This window comes from Aotus nancymaae, unplaced genomic scaffold (assembly GCF_030222135.1).
Source record: "Aotus nancymaae isolate 86718 unplaced genomic scaffold, 86718_ANA_hifiasm-v0.15.2.pri h1tg000029l, whole genome shotgun sequence".
Lineage (NCBI taxonomy): Eukaryota > Metazoa > Chordata > Mammalia > Primates > Aotidae > Aotus > Aotus nancymaae.
In genome coordinates this window covers 5,828,015-5,848,147 of record NW_026988442.1, presented here as the reverse complement: position 1 = coordinate 5,848,147, position 20,133 = coordinate 5,828,015, and the positions used below count along the sequence as shown (strand labels likewise).

Genomic DNA, 20,133 nt, shown 5'->3' with positions numbered 1-20,133 from the left:
CCTTTGTGCTTCATGGAAAAGTGTTTTCCAGCAGAGGGCATCCTTACATAATGAATTTCTCTTTCCCCTCAGAATTATTTGCAGATATTGAAGTGCTTTAGGGAACAGATTTTGCTTTCAGAGGCTTTGCAGTTCAGCTTGTTTTTGGCAAGTCATTTATACATAAGGTGCTAAAGTGTTAAGAAGACTTGTTCCAAATTATTTTTTAAGTTGGGTAGTGATAAGTTGTACTATTGATGATGGTGGCAGCAGGTCATAAAATGGTTTAACTAAATTTCTGCTGATTTTATTTACTCATAAATTCAACAAATACTGATTGAGTGCCTTCTGTGTGTAAGGCACAGGGGTGTGAGTGGGTATATGAAGGTGAGCCTGAACCAAATCTTCCTGTAGAAAAGCTTACAATATAGCAGGGTTAAGACGTAAATGCAGGGAATTAAAATACAAGACTGTATGTGTGTATGTGTGTGTGCACATATTCTTGTTTATTAGAAGCACTGACTTCTCTAATATCAATTGTTAGTAGGCGTTCACATTCTTTCCGTTTCCTATTAGATGGCAACTCGAATATTCAAGTTGTTTTCCAATGTTTTAACTTCTGCCAAAATTGATTTGTTTAGGCTTCCTTTCTCCCTAGTTTCAAAATCCATCGGTATTTCAAGAGGAAATTAATCTGTACATTGCAATTTCACCCACAATTTAAAAATAGATTATTTGGAAAGACTTGTTCATTGTCTTGGTATTCTCTAAACTCTTTCCATTTCTAGTGAAAAGGAGGAATTGCTGTAACTTGGCCCTCTTCGACCCACAGGAAATCTGGAGTGAAATTTGGAAGTGGCAGACTTGCTTAGCCTTTTCCTATCAGAATGCTGGCAGCAGGAAGTTTGTTAAAAGTGTATGGGTTGAATGATACACCATAGGTCTCAGACTGGGCCACAGGCTCTGAGAGATGCATCTTGATCTCACTTCAGCCTGATACCACTAGATGACAGCAAGCAACTCTCCAAGTTCAGATGCTTTTGTCCCAGGGATGAGACACTCAGACCCACAAAGACCCCCTCAGAACCAGCAGTTTCAGAAGCTTGTTAGCTTGACTGTGTGGCTTGCAGCACCTTCCAGAAGGTGGGCAGAGGATGCAGCAGGGCAGGTATGAATATGGAATGCTTTTCATCTTGCGTTTCATATCCTGTAAAAGTTCTAGAAGCTGTATCTGAAACTCAGGCTGCACTGTGGGAGCTAACTGCTGGACTTGGAACATACTAGTAGATTTGGGCTCCTCCAGACGAGACAGATATTTTGCTCGGTGGCCTGGGGTGACCACACTTTCTGTGATTGTCCTGCTACAGAAGAGACCAGAATGGCTCAGTGTGCCAGAGATCTTGGGGAGAGTGCCATTCTAGAAGGCGGTTAAGTTTTTCAGTCCTCGGGTCTATTTTCAGTGACAGTATCTGTGGCAGATACTGTTGGTACTCCACCTAGATCCCCTCTACTGGACTGGTGCACACATCCCCAGATGTATGCATTGATGCCCAATGACTCATATTAGCTTCTTTCTCCAGAGAATTGTCCACCATTGAAGAAAGTCACCTTGCTTTTCTTCAGGTAGAAACCAAAATTGGGATATCCAGCAATTCACAGACAATGACAAATTGAAAATGGGATACAAAACATTGGTCCTTTGCCCAAAGGTAGAAACCAATTTTGTGATATTGTGCATATTCCAAGGCTCGCCATGAAGTCAGGCTGAAGGTAAAGACTGGCTGAGACTACCTCCTCCTTGCTTAACACCATTTCTACTCCATCCTGCTTTCCCCACTCCCCTTTCCCTGAGAGAACACCTGCAACAGATCCTGTCTCAGGCTCTGCTTCTAGAAACCTTACCTGAGACAGCACCTCTTTTCACTTGGTAGGACAAATAGTCCTCTTTACTTTACATAACGTTTGTTGCCTATCAGCAGCTGCCACTTCCTCTCTTTTAAGAGAACACACTTTATTCATGTATCAGGTGGCTATGGGCTTCAGTCCATTCTGGTCCCCAGGGGTGAATCTTGTTAAATTCAAGCCAACTGTGATAGTTTTATTCTCATTTCTAGTGAGTGATTTAAGAATAGACTGTGACCTAATTCTTGTCAATAGCACTGAAGGGAAGTCAGCTGGAGAGCATCTGGATGTGTTTCCTTTGATCTTAAAAGGAGAGCAGAGAAAAAGATATGCTTATATTCCTATCTCTGGATATTGTCAAGTGGGAATGTGTTAGCAGAGCTTCAGCAGCCATTTTGTGACTATGAGGGAAATCGAAGATAATCTCAGACGTTGAGGTTTATGATGTGGTTGAGCCTTGAATTTCCTGCAGCTTCTCCACTTTTAGTTACATAAAATAATGACAGTTGTATTTGTATAAACAAATTTGTTGAGTCTGTTGCTATTTGTAAGTAACAGCATACTAGATATCTACAAAGCTAGCCTCAAGAAGAGTTACTTTCTAAAGGCCAAGTGCTATTGGAATATAGAACAGAAAAATAGAAATAGAAAAATAGAATGGAGAATATAAATTCCATTTTTCTATCATAAAGAGAAGTATGGGCTGATAAGAATTCGTATGACATTTTCTTTTGGCTTACGTGGCTGGTTTATTGAATGGGCTTAACTTGATGGAAGCAAAACAGGAAATAGGTTTATTTTCCATCCAATACTGACCTCAAAATTCTGTTGCATTTGCCTTGCCTCTCCTCCTAATGACAGCTTTTTGTTCACTTTTAGCTATAAGAACAGTCTCATTTTTGTATTCTAAAATGTAGTCTCAGCTAAGCCAATATACTCAATGTTGCATTCAGTTAAAAATGTTATTTTTCTATAGCTCAGACCTCAAGACTAATGGCTCAGGGTCTGGAAAAGGGAAAGGAATGACAGTTTATTCTTTTTACCATCCTATTCCTGTATCCCATTTTCTGAGATTTTTTTTTTTTTTTTTTTTTTTTTTTTTTTTTTTAGTCGGTGCTCAGTGTAGTTCTCTTACCTGTTGGCCACCATTTTCACAGTGATGGTTGGTGTCCAATTGCTGACTCTTGTGGGACACATTTATGGGTTCATTGGGTACCTTCACTGGGGAACTTTTGTACTTTGCATTCCTGAGGCTACTGATTCACTCTTTGCTTGGTCTTCTGGAATCCCTCCTTTAGCTCCACTGCAAGGCACATGGGTGGCTAAAATTTCTGTCTTCTTTGAGTTAGGTATGGCAATGCGACTGTTTCTGAAATATGAATAATAAACACACATTTCACTTCTAGATGGAAGTATTTAATTGCCAGTACTTGATTCCCCAGCCACTTTTTTTTTTATGGCAAACTGTGAAGACTTGTTTTTGAGATATTGGAGTTATAAGATGACAGTCCCTGAGTGATATGGCACAAAGCCTTCCACAAACCTGCCTTAGACATGCTGTATAAGCAAAAGCCCAAATCTTCATTTTAAACCATTGAGATTTTGAGTGTCTGTTACTGCAGATTTACTTTGCCCATCTTGACTGATACTGTTCTTTGCTTTAGGGATTTACACTGAAATTTTGAGACATGAGGAAAGTCTCATTCAACATGCTGTCGCTCCTATAACTGAAGGGTTTTCTGTTTGAATATTTTTATATGCTTCTTGAGAGTACCTATGTTTTAATCTCATACTACTAAAATAACTTTAATAAATTAATTTCTTTTAGCTATTCTACAAAGAAATCCCATGAGAAAAGCTCTGAGGATTTCATGGGGGAAGATCATCATCATAAAAATCTGGTCTCATGTGGTCTACCTGTTCAGCTTTGACTGTCCCTTTCACCAGCCTATAACCTCTAGACCAAGAAGAGCTCAGGCTCCCCTGTTGATTTTTTGCCTCTGGAATTTATCCTAACGTTTATCTTCCTTTCTTGGAGTTTCCTCTTTTTGGTCTCACCTCTTCCATGAATTTAAGTCATCTAACCAAATGGTGATATTTACTCAGCATTGTCTGACAATTCCTCTAGACAGACTCCAAAACAAGGATTTCCGAGCAGATATTTATTTGAGAGGTGAATTTTGGAAATGCCAGCAATGATGTAGGGCATTAAGAATAAGCTGGGAAGGGAGCCCATACAGGGTTCGTTAATGAGGAGGTTATTGCTCAAGACAACTAGGGCTCAAATCTGGTGGGGACCTCTCAGAGACTGTGTAGAGCATGCACCTCAGGGTGGTTCTGCTAAAGGGGCAAGGGAGGTTCGGTTACTAATCCACCAGTCCATGAATGTAATTGGCTGAGAGCTGTTCCCAGGGGCATTTATTCCATAGTTTTTGTGTTTTCTCTGCCTAGACAAGCACAATCTAGCTACAAGAGAAAGTCCCGAGGCAGGTCCACAGGTGCTTACAGTAGGATGCCTGGATCTGAAGAATGGTATGTTGAGAGAACCCAGAGGCATCTACTACCAGCCATGTCCCAAGTTCAGAGTGCAGGTTCTTTGCCTCAAGTAACTTAAGATTGAGGCGGGCAGGCAGGCAGGTACCTGTTCACCATACCATAAGGCAAGATGTTATGTGTTAATAGAATGACTAGAAAGAAACACCATGATAAGCATGAAGAATGGAGAAATTAACTTTATTTTGAGAAAGCAGAGGATTTTGATTTGGCTTTAAAGGGTGGAAAGGGTTCAGTAAAAGCTTCTTTCAGGTCAAGGGACTAGTGTGAGTACAGGCTTGGCTGCTGCAGCATCAATTTATGTTTTGGGAAAATTGTTAAGTAGTGAGTTTGACTGGACAAAAAGTTGTTAAGATGGAGTAGGAAATTGAGGTGGAAGGACATAGGGCCCGATGAAGAAGAGCCAAGAGCTTAATTTGTGATACTTCTGTGATAGAAAGTACAACATTTGTAAAACTTGCAGGTAGATTTAAACTCTTGCCTCTGAACCCTTCGGACAATGCCAGTTCCTGCTATTTGTCTCCTCCACTTCCTCCTCTTAGAGCTCTGGGTTTGCCTTTTCTGGTCCCTCTATCTGAATATTTCTGTCTAAATTCATTTAGCAGATTCCCCCTTGGCCCATTCCAGGTCCAGTGTTCTGGGTGCTGATCTCTTGCTGGCTTTGTCTAACCGTGTTGGAGCCAGCAGTGGCCATCTTGGATCTGGCAGGCCAAGGGTCTGATTGTCTCTAAGCCCGCACTTGTGTTCCGTCTTCTTCCTGTTCCAAAATGCTCTGTCCTGACATTCTCACTTCCTTTTCCTGTCATGCAACTATTTCTTTTATGCCATAACATGTTTTAAACTCTTGTTTAATAATGACAGTGTGGAAGTGCTTTTAAAGAACACTTGATTCTGTGGTAGCTACAGACTTAGGACAAAATCTGCTTATACCTTCGGAAGTCTGTTCTTAGTCACAGAAAATTATGTTCTCTCATTTTGAAACAGGAAAAATTCCCTTATCCCCCTTGCAGGGCATGCCATGGGGGTGTGGCTCGCTTCTTTGGTGCCCTGCTGCTCAAACCTTTACGGGGAGCATGCAGACAGATGGGTTGTGGGGTGTGTGGACTCTGATCCCAGGGCAGCATCTAGGGGTGACGTCTACAGCTCCTGAAGCCCCAGTGGGCGTGTGTTACAGTGTGCAGTTTTCATTTTGCTGTCTGTAGGTGGTTTGTGTTAACCAGCTCAATTAGACCCTCTGTCTTAAGCACAGAGGACTTTCTGTATCCTGGGGTTCTTGCCTTAGTGTACCAGAAAGATTGGATTACATGTGGGCTTGGAGAATGAGTGCAAGGTTTTATTGAGTGGAAGTAGCTCTCAGCAGATAGATGGGGAGCCAGAAAGGGGGATGGAGTGGAAGGTGGTTTTCCCCTGGAGTTGGGCCACTCATCGGCTGGACTCTCCTCTGACTTCCCTGCCTCATGCCCCTCGGTGTTCGTGTCATTCCACTGGTCGATGGCCTGCCAGAGTCTGCTGGTGCTGGGCAGTGTGTCCTTCTGCTCCTCTGTTCCTCTCAATGTCCTGCCACCTGTATGCCCTTCTGCCAATGTGTTCCTCTCAATATCCAGCTGCTTGTGTCTGTTTTTTTTTTTTTTTTTTGTCGTTTTTGAGATGGAGTTTCTTTCTTGTTGCCCAGGCTGGAGTACAATGGCGTGATCTCGGCTCACCATAACCTCTGCCTCTCAGGTTCAAGTGATTCTCCTGCCTCAGCCTCCCAAGTAGCTGAAATTAGAGTCATGCACCAACATGCCTGGCTAATTTTGTGTTTTTGGTAGAGACGGGGTTTCTCCATGTTTGTCAGGCTGGTCTCAAACTCCCGACCTCAGGTGATCTGCCCGCCTCAGCCTCCCAAAGTGCTGAGATGACAGGCATGAGCCACCTGCCTGGCCTCGAGGATTTTTTAATAGGCATAGGATGGGGACATGGTGGGCCAGGGTGGTCTTGGAAAATGCAACATTTGAGCATAAAGGCAGGAGTGCCTTTCCTCACCTAGGTCTGTGGGCACAGGCCTGAAGGTGGGACCCTGCCCCTCTCCAGGGACACTGCCCTTCTCCCAGCACTTCCCTGCCCACCTCCTGTGATCAATTTGATGAATTCTTGTTTTATATGTAGTATTTGCAAACAAGATTGATAATTGCATTTATAATAAAATAATTGAAAAAGTCAATAATATTGATTAATTATGCCAGGTAAAGCTAGTACAAAAATAAATGTTTTGTCTTTAACATGCTTTGGTGTTAATGGCTGACATTGGGAGCTTTTCTAATTTGCTAAGCACTATTCTGTGCCATTTGGATAAATGAACATTTTAAATAATTAAGATAATTCTAAGAGATAGCCCTGATGTTGCCCTCATTTTACAAAGAAAGACATTGAGACAAAGAAAGGTTAAATAACTTGTCTAAGGTCACACGCTTTGGAAGAAGCAGAGTTGAGATTTCAACCATGACACTGGCTCAGAGTTCCAGCTCCTTAACACGAGGCTGTAGTGTTGCTCTTTGTGCTAAAGTGGTTTCAACATGTGGTCCTGGGACCAGCAGCATCAGCATCACCTGGGGACCTTTTAGGAAGGCAAATCCTCTGGCTACAGCCCAAATTACTACATCAGAAATTCTGGGGATAGGGCCCAGCAAGCTGTGTTGAAACAAGCCCTCCAGGAATCAGATGCATGCCAGAGTTTGACAATACTTGTTTACTGGCATCTATGTTGCAAGTGGTTTTGGCTTTACCTTTTAAGTTATGCATCATTTTGGGAAGTAGTAGAAACTTATACTGTCTTAGCAGCTACATAGGGAGTAATGGGTTCTACTACTCTCTTTTGAGACAGGAAGATGCTACAAGTAGTTTCCCTAGAACTTCATTTTCTCCTGTATAGATGGATAAGACTCTCTCTTCCCACGTTCCTGGAAGCTTTGTGGAGGATAAAGGAAATGTCATATCTGATTGGCTTTTTTAAAATAACAGATATGGTGTGGATAAAATTTGAAGTCCATGGGTAAGTCATAAAGCTGGCCATCCTTACCTGAGGATTAGTTGTACTTACACTACTGATAACTGAAGAGGGCAAAAGTAAGTTCTGTTCTCTTCCTTTTAAGTTGTTAACTTTTACTGGCATGTTATTTACTGTAGACAGATAAGGTTAGAATAAAGCAGTTTTTCACATTCCTTTCCCAAAACCTCCAAAGCCATAGAGTGAGGAGAGCGTTACCCCTGGCCTCAAACTGATGAGAAGCAGTTTTGCTGTCTTGTTTGATTTGTGTGTGTGTGTGTGCGTGTGTGTGTGTGTGTGTGTGTGTGTGTGTGTGTCTTTTAAGGCAAGCCTTTTCTGACACGCCAATTTTTACTGATCATCCCCTGGAGTTCTTTATTACTCTGACACAGAGAGAAGTAATTTATTCTCTTCTGCTTTTATCACCTGTCTCTTTAAGTTTTCTTTCCTCCTTTTTGGCGTTTTGAAGAACCACTGCATAAAATACTAAGCTTAGGTTTTTCTCTATGCATTTAATTTCAGTTCCTGCAGCAAATGCCATATGGACCAACCTGTTTGATGTTCAGTTTCTGCCCATTACCAAGTATAGCCTGAGGTAGGGAGTACAGTAGTGCTTCTCAAACTTTAATGTTACAAAAGGTACCTGAGAATTCTTACTGCAATACAAATTCTGCTTTTAACAAGTTCCTGGGCCCACACTTGGAGTAGCAAAGCTCTATAGTTGGCTTTTGACCCTGGCTGCACATTGGAATCATTTGGGCAGGAAGCTGGGGTGGGGGGAACATTGTTTAAAGGCTACAATGCTTGGGTCGCATCTCATAGACTGTGCCTCAGTTGATCTTAAGTGAGGCTGCGCATTGGTAAATTTTCTAGGTGACCCTAAAATGCAGCCAGAATAAGAGGAATCCTTCCCTCCTTCAGTGGCTCTCTGAGCTGTCCTCCACGCTACCCCCAGAAATGTGTTCTAACCGATCTGAGATAGAGCAGTGTAGTGGTTGAGAGCAAGACTCTGGATCCTGGCCTAATGGGTTTGAATCTCTATTCCTATGCTTACTAGGTGTATGACCATAAACAACTTAATTAGCCTCTCTGTCTTGGTTTCCCCATCTATAAAATGGGGATAAGAAGGTAGGTCCCGTTAAAGGGTTATTGTGAGTTAAGTATGCAAAGTGCTTAGAATAGTTTATTAGTCATCTATTGCCATATAATGAATTACTCAAAAATGTAATGGCTTAAAACAAGCTATTTATTACCTTACCATTTCTTTTATTATTTTGACTCTGCTTGATATTATTTCTATAGATCGGGAATTTGGGAATAACTTTGGCTCTCATGAAGTTGCAGTCAAGATGTTAGTTGGGGATGCACTGATCTCGACAGGAACTGGAGTATTATCTTCTTCTAAAACAGCTCAATCACATGAGTGTTCACTGGAGCCTTGTTTCTCACGGCTGAGGCACATTCACAGGGCTGCTTAAAAGGTCTTCACAATATGACTGCTGGCTTCCCTCAGAGTGAACGATCCCAGGAAGAGAGAGAGCAAGGAGAAAGCCAAAATAACTTTTTGTGACTGAGATTTGAGAGTCACACCATCACATCTGTCACATTTTACACATTCATTAGAAATGAGGCTCTTAAAGAGATGAGTATCAAAAAATTTATGGACAAATCTTAAAACTACCACAGGTGTTTTTTGGCTGATGGCAAGCAATGTGTTTTAAAACATTAGCTATTTTCATTAGCTGATATCATATCCTTTTCTGAATTTACTTAATGGTGCTGTGTTGTCTTCTGGAATCAGTGGAACTTTCACTAACCAATGGAACTTCCTGTGATGATGAAAATGTCTTATTTCTGCATTGTCCGGGATAGCAACCACTAGCCTCGTGTGGTTATTGAGGATTTGAAATGTATTTAGTGTGATTGAGGAACTAAGCTTCAAGTTATTTATTGAGACAGAGTCTGTCACCCAGGCTGCAGTGAAGTGGCGTGATCTCAGTTCTCTGCAACCTTTGCCTCCCAGGTTCAAGGGAGTCTTGTTAGGCTTTAACTTTTATTTAACTTTAAGTAATAATAATTTAAATTTAACTAGCACGTGTGGCTAGTGGTTACTATATTGGGTAGCTCAGTTCTAGCACCTTGTTTTCTAAAGTGTGCTGCTGAGACCAGCAACATCTATGTCACTTGGGAGCTAGTTAGAAATGCAGAATCTCTGGCCATATCACAGAACTCTAGAATCCAAATCAGAACAAGATTCCCTAGTGATTCTAATGCACATTAAAGTTTTAAAACTACTGAGTTATAGTTTGAAATCTTTAAATTGCAAAACCCTTAAGAACCTGGGGCTTCTCACGTTCCAAGTCCCTTTCTAGTACCCTTTCCCATACATTCGATTCAATGTCTCCTAAAATAAGGACTTTGTCTAAGTTGTTTCATATTTCTGGAGGGTCTCAACCTGGCAAACCCTACTCATTCTCCAAGACCTGTTCCATGACATTTCCCTTCATCTCACTCAAGAAGTCATTGCTCCCTCACTGGTATTCCTCGAGAACTTTATACGCCTTCCTCAAGATGTCCATGATGTAATATAGTTTGTGTATGTGGGTTATTTGAGGCTTAGGATCACATCTTGATTTGTTTTTTTGTTGTATGCATCTAGCATAATGCCTCTTTTATCCAAAACCCTCAAATTTTAGAAACTGATCATGGTAAATATATTGCATACTTCCTAACACTGAAGCAGAAATCTGCAATCCCATACATGTATATATCTATAGAGAAATTTATAGATACTCACACTAAGTGAGAAGTTGGCCTGGTCTCTTCCTAAATTGTTGACACCATTCAACTGTATTGTATGCTCAGACGTAGTGATGGCTGACAGGAGCATTTTGAAGCATTAGCCCTCAGTTCTTCAGAATCTATAGAATTGAGTCACTCAAGAAAACAATGAAATTTCCTAGGGCAAGGCCGAGCTGCATTTTGTCAGATGAATGGCAACATCCAATTCCTTTTTTTTTTTTTTTTTTTTTTTTTTTTTTGAGACGGAGTTTCGCTCTTGTTACCCAGGCTGGAGTGCAATGGTGCGATCTCGGCTCACCGCAACCTCCGCCTCCTGGGTTCAGGCAATTCTCCTGCCTCAGCCTCCTGAGTAGCTGGGATTACAGGCACGCGCCACCATGCCCAGCTAATTTTTTGTATTTTTAGTAGAGATGGGGTTTCACCATGTTGACCAGGATGGTCTCGATCTCTTGACCTCGTGATCCACCCGCCTCGGCCTCCCAAAGTGCTGGGATTACAGGCGTGAGCCACCGCGCCCGGCCCTCCAATTCCTTTTTCTTGCTGCTCTCCATATGTAGAAAATGCACTCTAGTGATACTTGTGCCTCAGGGACACAAGCTGGAGAATTGGGGAGGCCTGAACTGCCAGCCAAGAAACCGGGACCTTACCCAAGGCTGACATTGTTCTTGCTGAATAAGTTTCCTTTTGAGTGAAATCCTAAATCTTCTCTTGTTTAGGAGGCAGGTGGTTGAGATGTTTACTTCTGTTTTTGCTTGACTCTAAAAGGAGAAGGCTGACATCTGTAGTTCAAAGTGCGGATTTATTTCCAAGTCTTAGAAACCAGGCAAAGATAGGGAAGTTGTGCAGTGCTTTTGAACAGAATATCCTTTATTGGCCCCAATGTCCATATGAATTAGCCCCCAAATATTACCTTTTTACTTTTTGTTCTGCAAGCACTGTCCCTCCAATGCTAGAATTTGCTGAAAAGTTTTAATTGGCCCTGCTCAGCTCCAAAATTAAGCATGTCCCATTCACTAAATCTTAATCCTGAATGCAAATCAAGTTCTCTTCCTCCTACCCCTTTTCTTATTGTATACCAAACAGAGGCCAAAACCTTAATAAGAATGACATCAAAGTAAGAAGATGTAGCTTTCTATACTTTGTCAGTTAATGATTTAACCCTATATTCGCCCTGCAATATGCAGGTAGCATAACCAGCTATTTGCAAAAGTCTGTAAAACTTTCTTGGAAATCTGATATATTGTATCCAATGTATGAGATTTTGAATAAGCACAGGAGAATAATTAATATACATTATAGTCTATTTTCTGAGGTCATAGGAGTATTATACTTTTTTTTTTTTTTTTTTTGAGACAAAGTCTTGCTCTGTCACTCAGGCTGGAGTACAGTGGTGTGATCTTGGCTTACTGCAACCTCCACCTCCCGGGTTCAAGCGATTCTTCTGCCTCAGCCTCTTGAGTAGCTGGGACTATAAGCACGCACCACCACGCCTGGCTCCTTTTTTTGTATTTTTAGTACAGACTGGGTTTCACCATGTTGGCCAGGCTGATCTTGAACTCCTGACCTCAGGTAATCCACCCACCTTGGCCTCCCAAAGTTCTGGGATTACAGGGGTGAGCCACTGTGCCTGGCCAAGAGTATTATAAAATTAAATGTTCAAGTCCAAGCACTCGAGGTCACCTGGTGGTCTAAACAGACACATGATTTCTTATATTACCCACATCAGAATTCCCAACTTAACCACGAGCAGGTGAAACAAGTGTGTTTAAATCAGCAGGAGCCAAGCTTCTTGAGCAGTGACGTAGCTTAACACCTGTCTTTAAAGATATTGCACATGTGAAACAAATGCATTTTCAGGCATTTAGGCTTATGAGCTTCCATTTTACATTTCCTTCAGCCTACTCACTAAAGAGCTCAAATCTTCATCCATGGTACAGACATCTTCCCTCAGTTCCAGAAACATGTTCATCTGCCTGTTGGTATCGTCAGCTGAATGTTCTACAGTTATCTGAAACTCAGTCTGTCCCACGCTACACTCATCATACTTCCTGTACTCATTCTTTGACAGAAAGTTGTAAGTCCTCTCAGATGCCCCGTCTCCCTGATTCCGTAATTCCTAAGTGATCATAGAGGAACACAGGAAGTAGCCTTGTTGTACTACATTTTGCCAAATTGTTTTCTGAAGAGTTCTACCAGTTTATATTCCTATCAGCAGTATATACAAATTTCTGATTTTTTTCTGAATCCTGTTGAACGTTTGAAATATTAGGTTTACATTTTTTTCTGATTTGATGAGTGTGGAGATGATAACTCATTTTGGTTTTATTTTGAATTTCCCTGATTATTCTCAGTGAGACTGAGAATACTTTCATGTATTTAGTGTACATTTTTTTTTTCCTTCTGTTAATTGTCTAATAATACCTTTTGCCCATTTTCCATTGGATTGCTTCTCTTTTGGTAAAAGTACTATATATATTCTGGGAACTAATCCTTTGTTGGTGTTATATATGGAAAAGAACTTTTTCTAGATTGTGTCTTGTCATTTCTTTTTCTATGCTGATTTTCATGAGATGAATTTAAAAAATTAGTGCAGTAAAGGTTTCAATCTTTTATTATCTGTATTGTGCTTTTGTATATCTTATTTAAAGGGATCCTTCCCTACCTCAAGGTCATAAAGACATTCTCGTACATATTCTAATTTTTAAAAGTTTTGAGTTTTGTATTTATGTCTTTAACTCAGCTGGAATTCATTTCCTATGAGGTGAAAATCTAATCTGTTTAAAAAAAATATGGACAACTAATTATCACAGGAATTAATGAATAGCCTATAGGTCTGTTTCTATATGTGTGCAGTGCCCTTTCTATCAAATATTTTGTGTCTGTGTATGTTTGGGTCCATTTTTGGGTCCTCTGTTTCGAGCAATAGTCAATTTATCCACCTTTGTATCAAATACGCTTTCTAGATTTCTATAGCTTTAAAATCTTTATATTTAAAAAGGCAAGTTTCTCTACTTTAAATTTTCCTTGTTTTTTTTTTTTTTTACTTTTTCTCTGAAATTTAGAATCAGTGTATCAAGTATGACAAAAATGTATAGACTAATTTGAGTTTTAAAAATTCAAATCTTCCTACTAATACTGTATCTTGTTTAAAAAAATTCAATTTCCTACCTCTTATGGCGCATAAAAATACAATTGATTCTTACATATTCTGTTTTTGGCAACCTTACTAAACTTTCTAATTAATAACGGTAAATTCTATGCATATTCTTTTGGATTCTCTACCTCAGTAGTTGTACCGATTTTTAAAAAGTCCACAAATTTTTTGATACTTCTCTGTTCGAGAGACAGAACCTAATCACTCTGCCTTTAGTATGGGCTAGACTAAGGAACACAATTTTAACAAATAGAAAAAAAAAGATGGAAGTGACGGTGTCACTTCTGAGATTTGGTTGTAAAAGACACTGCAGCTTCCATTTTGCCCTCTGTCTCTCCATCTCTTTCTCTAATGGCTTTCTCAGTGGGGAGCCAGCTACCGTCATGAGGACACTCAGGCAGCCTTGTGGAAAACCTCATGTGGTGAGGAACTGAGGCCACCTGCCAACAGTGGGAGGAAGTGAGGTGTTCTGCCAACAGCCGTGGGAGCGAACCATATTGAAAATGCATCCTCCAGTCCCAGTTAACCTTTCAGGGGACTGCAGCCTTAGCAGACACTTCAACTACAACCTTCTGAGAGACCTGGAGCCTTTATGCTGCTTCTAGATTCCTGACTCTCAGAAGCATCTTTGTTTGGGCAGGAAAAACTTCAACATATATTTTATTATAACTATATAAATATTACAGCCAAGTCACATAGTGTACTAAGAAGAAACTTACTTTCCTATGTAACCTTTTGCTTTTCCTAGAGCTAATAATTGTTTCCTCTCTTTTCTGTTTTATTTGCTTGTTTTCTTTGAACCTCTTAGCAATTCTTTCATGTTTAATGTTTCAGTTACTCTCCATCCTTGGGCCAAGTTTCAGATTTGCAAACACAGTAACAACTTTTAACTTTCAACTTCATAGGAAGCTCACTTTATACTCAGTGAGATATAATTCTTGAAAAAACTATTGACCAAAGAAAGTCTATTTTTTCCTCATTTATCTCTTTTAATAGCTTTATTGGAATATTATTGACATAACATTTTATGTACTTAAGCAGTACAATTTGATGTATTAATATATGTATGTATTGTGAAATGATCACCGCCTTCCAGCCAATTATCTGTCATCTCTACAGTTACTATTTTTGTTTTGTGTGTGTGTTAAGATTTACTTTAAAATCTATCAGTTTAGCAAATTTCAAGGATGCAATATAGTATTACTATTGTCACCATGATGTACATTAGATATCCAGAACTTATTCATCTTGCATAACTGAAACTTTGTGCCTTTTGGGCACTATAACCCCATTTTTCCCTCCCCTGAGTCCCTGGCACCCACCACTCTACTTTCAACTTCTATGAGTTTATTTTAGATTCCACATGTAAATGAGATCAGATAGTATTTCTCTTTCTATCTCACTCATTTTGCTTGGTATAATGTCCTTCATTTCCATCTCTGTTGTTGGCAAATAGTAGGATTTCCTTCTTTTTTCAGGCAGAATCACATTTCATTGTGTATGTAAACCACATTTTCCTTATCCACTAATTTGTCAAAGAAATTTAGGTTGTTTCTATGTTACTGTTATTGTGACTAATGCTGCAGTGAACATTGGAGTGCAGATAGCTCTTTGACATATTGATTTCATTTCCTTTAGATATATACCCAGAAGTGGGATTGCTGGATCATATGGTAATTCTTTTAATTTTTTAATGGATATTCACATTGTTTTTCATAATGGCTGTACTAGTTTACATTCTCAGCAATAGTGTACAAGGGTTCTTTGTCCCCACATCCTTACTAACACTTGTTATCTTTTTTTTTTTTTGAAAAGAGATATCCTAATAGGTATTACACGATACCTCATTGTGGTTTTGATTTGCAGTTCCATGATGATTAGAGGTACTCGGCACCTTTTCATGTCCCTGTTGGCTACTTGAATTTCTTTTTTTGAGAAATGTCTACTTAGGTCCTTTGGCTGTTGTTTACTCAGGTTATTTGTGTGTTTACTATTGAGTTGTAGGAGTTCATTATATATTTTGGACATCAACCCCTTATCAGATATATCATTTGTAAATATTTCCTCTCATTCTGTAGGTTGCCTTTTTACTCTGTTGGTTGTTTTCTTTGCTGTGCAGAAGCTTTTTGGTTTGATGTTGTCCTTCTTGTCTGTTTTTGCTTTTGTTGCCTGTGCTTTAGGTATCATATTTAAAAAATTATTGCCAAGACTTATGTCAAGACGGTTTTCCCCCATTTTTAGAAAAGGGTTTTATGGTTTCAAGCGTTACCCTTAAGTCTTTAATCCATCGATTTGATCTTTGTGTATAGAGTAAGATAAGGGTCCAATGTCATTCTTTTGCATGTGGATATCCAGTTTTCCCAACATTTTGGAAGAGACCGGCATTTTTCCCATTGTGTGCTCTTGGAACCCTTGTTGAAGATCATTTGACCATAAATGTGTAGGTTTATTTCTGGGTTATCTCTTCTGTTTCATTAGTCTATATATCTGCTCTATGCCAGTCTCATACTATTTTGATTACTATAGCTTTGTACGATGATTGATGTAAGGAAGTGTGATACCTCCAGCTTTTTTCTTTCCCCTCAAGATTGCTTTCTGTGTTGGTCTGTTTTTGTTGCTATTAAGGAATTCTTGAGACTGGGTAATTCATAATGAAAGAAGTTTAATTGACTCACAGTTCTGCAGGCTGTAGAGGAAGCATAGCAGCATCTGCTCCTAGTGGAGGCCTCAGGAATCCAATCCTACAATCATGGTAGAAGGCAAAGGGGGAGCCAGGATATCACATGGTTAGAGTGGGAGCAAGAGAGAAGGGAGTAGGGGGGCTGGAGGCGTCACACTCTTATTATTTTATAATTTTTTCAGAAACACTGTTGATTTATTATCACTTCATGTGTCAGACCTGTGAAAACATACAACCTTTGTTCTGTGGTCTCCAGTAAAAGACAAGCATCATTAAGATCACATAAAACATGAACAAACAAAATACAGACAATTTCATGATCAGCTATACCACTGGAAACACATGTGGCGTACGAGTTGGTGATAAAACTGAGGTCATTAGAGCCAGGTGAGATAGTCTGCATAGGTTTCTCCATAGAATTGCATTTTGAGGGAGATTTGTTGGGATTGAAGATAAACAGAAACTGAGAAAGAAGTTTGGGCAATTACCTGGTCTAGCCCCAAACAAGTGAAAATAAAGTCCTGGCTGTTGAGGAAAATCCATACATCGGTTCTCTCTTAGATGTCAAAATCAGAATCTCCAAGTGCATTGATTTAATAAAACAGTTTTTATCAACCTAATGATAAATATGTTCTCATGTATTAATCCCCTTTAAGTCCTTTTTAACTTTTGTGGTACTCTGAAGATGCAAGAAGCTAATTAGTATCATTTTCGTAAAATCTAATACATAAGACAGGAGGCTTATATAGTGAGTGATAGTCAGTATTGTGTCACCTAATGGCCAAAAATAACTCAAATCATTGAATCTTTCATCACATATCCTGTTTTGATCCTGACAATCATTTTTAAGAAAATTGAAGTCAGCTTTAAGAATTTCCAACATTGACAACTCTTATAAAAAGCATCCAAGCACAGGACTCAGAACTGTAGCAAACAGCATTCTTATGGATAACTAACAGACATTAGAACTTCCACCCTTCTTTGAGACACCTGAGCTCACTGTGAACTCTGCTTCCACGTACTCCTTCAAAGCACACCATAATCTTGGTTTATGTTCTCAATCTATCAGCTTCAGTTCATACTACCACACTTACATATCAGTAACAGAAGAGAACACACACCGTACAGCATTCACAGCAGCTGACAAAAGGATAGGGGTATACAAGTATTGTTTCACTTAACACATTCAACTAATGTGGGTTACCTAAGAACAAAACTCACTGAAAGTCTTCCAACACATGTGGTTGTCCTGTGAATGCAAAACAAAATTTATACATTATTTGCTATTATTGCTCTCTGTATACTCTTTCACCAAGGTCACAGGATTGAGAGACAGATCTCACCAAGTTAAAAAATATTCATGATGCACCATCCACTCTCTGCACGCACTCTCTCCTCCTCTTGCTCATATTAGCCTTCCATGCTTCGGCACCACCACCAAGCCCACACAAAGTTTCAAAAGTTCAGACAGCTTTCTGGTTCCATATTATAGCCCTGTGTTGATGACAATACGATTCCATGAAATAAAGAGTAGCGGATCAAAATGGGAACATCCACTGTCAAAGACGCAGCCTGTGAAGCATGATGATGAATTCTTGAATAAGAAAGCATGTAGACGAGTATTTCTAGGGCAGGATAACTACAGTGCTACTTTCAATAAAATACTTCTTTGGTAAACATTGGAAGTGAGATGCACTGCAGAGATTAAATAAAGGCTTCATATTGTACTTTTGTATATGTGGGGAACAAGTGTTTAAAAACAAAAACAAAAAAATCAAATACTGTGACACCATGATGTCCCAAAGGAGATTTTTCTTAAGGAAAAAAATCATATGGTAGGGTTCAAATTAAGACAAGGAGAAATGAATGTAGTTCTAATCAATGGTTTCCATTTTGAATATGCAAAGAATTCACTTGATAAGTCCAGAGATAAAATATTACCAGTATCAATTATAATATATTAATATATTGATTTTCTAACAAACAGCCATTCACTTTCAACCACTCAATATTTCAACTCTTTATGTATTCAACTCTTAATATATTCAACTCTTTGTGTAACTCTTTATGTAACGAAACTTACACAATTCCTTTTTCTTCCTTTTTCTGAAGAAAAAATGTCAAAAATATTGCTGAATATACTCCACACAGAACAAATCAATTTTGAAAATTTTTGTATCTTACCATATACTTACCATGAGTCTAGGAAAATTTGAATTCCCACCATTCCGTACCAACCAACCATAACCCCACTGTCTACATTTCCCAGCCGGAAGATTTAGAATCCATGCTTGACCCAAAGCCTCAATTAAAACCATTGTTTGATCCTGCATTTGATGCTGATTCCCAACCAATTGCTGTACCAGCATTAGAACCACTGTAAGAGTCATTTCTAGACCTACAAACCTGATTTGGCTCCCTCTGCATGTTGCCTTGACTTTGGTTATTACCTGATGGGCCTGACTGGTTCTGCTGGCTCACATGTTCGTCGTACCCTAACTGCTCTGCGGTGCTGCCTGGGCTGCAGCCATCATGGCTGGATTAATGCTGAGCACACCAAAGTTCATCCACCACCTATTAGTACCTTGATTGTTTTCCAAGGTACTAACTGTTTTCCAAGCCCCACCACTCTGCTGTTACCAAATCCACCCAGATTCTCAAATCTTCCTCTTCTATCTATTGCTATTGTGTGATTAGGTTTGGCATTGGATATATGTATGCTGAGTCCTTTAATGACCAAGTCCTCTCCACAAAGAGATTGGGCAAATACAACAAAGGCAAAGGCCCTGAATGGCTTGGGAACAAAGACATCCACCACTTCTTCATACTGAGAGAAGAACTGCCATAGTTCATCTGGAGTCATGTCCTCTGTACGGGGCCCCACAGACACTTTTCTGCTTCTCAAAGATTCATCTGGGCTTTCCTTAGAATTGGGAAATTTACAATCATACCATCATCCATCTGTCATATGTCACTGTGACAGTAATCTCATGTGTGTTTGATACTTTGTAAAACAAACAAAGCCAAACCCCTTTGACCAGTTTTAATATCTATCTTGACTTGCACATCTCCAAAGGTACTAAAATATTCTTTCAGATTCTGTTTCCATAGGGGGAAAAGCAAATTCAGCACAAACTCACTAATTACCAGCACTATTAAATAAAATGTTTTCTGGGCTGCTCTTCACTTTCACTGATGTCTCATCCATTTTTCTTTTGTTGGTTTTGGGATAGTTGACAACATAGACCAGATTTCCACAGTCAGCATCAGGGGCATGCAGAATTCCTTCTGCCAGCTAGATACCTCTCATACATTGAGACACTGGATTCTTATAGTGAAGCCCACATGCCCCCGGAAACTGGACTGTAACCATGGACAGCAGCACCTTCCCATTGTCTTCTGATGATATTTCAATGAGTTCCTTATTCTCACCTTCAGTTACTTGAGTGTATTCAGACATCTTTTATTTCTCCACTAGGCTACTGCTAGGAAGCCCAACTGGGACACCGAAGCAGTGACAGATCCAGGCACAGCTTAGTTTGTTCTCCTTGATAATCATTTTTATTGTTCTTCCTGGGACTCATTTCAAGACTTTCTGGAATTCATATTAACTCATGGCCAAACATGAAAATAAGCTGTAACAAGGGGGTGTGTAATGCAGAACATTTGGAAGCGCTGTCTCCTGGTCCTTCCCAGCCATGGTCCTTTGGATGTTTAGCTTGTCAGCAGCAATCATCATGGTTGATTACTTGATCTGCATCATCATTTCACATAAGCAATTGTTATGTCTTCAGTGATGACCTGAGAGGAGAATATATTCCAGTGACATGGTAAATGCCCTTTCTGGAGGAGGGACAAGAAAGATTCAGGATGCTGTAATTCAGGAGGCTGAGCTCTGACCCTTAGCCCCTAAACCCACTATCCATGAGAAGCCATGCTGAAATTTAGACAGCAGTACATCATAGATCTGTGCAGGCATAGAGCTGGCAGGTCATTGCTCATTGATGGTAGGTGCAGTGTTTACCGAAGTATGTAATG

The 20,133-nt window shown here is 39.7% G+C and overlaps 1 pseudogene; it reads right to left on the bottom strand.

Annotated features, from left to right (window-relative positions):
- Positions 1–18,351: 18,351 nt before the first annotated feature.
- LOC105719083 (TAR DNA-binding protein 43-like) lies at positions 18,352–19,555 on the bottom strand (annotated as a pseudogene).
- Positions 19,556–20,133: the final 578 nt, after the last annotated feature.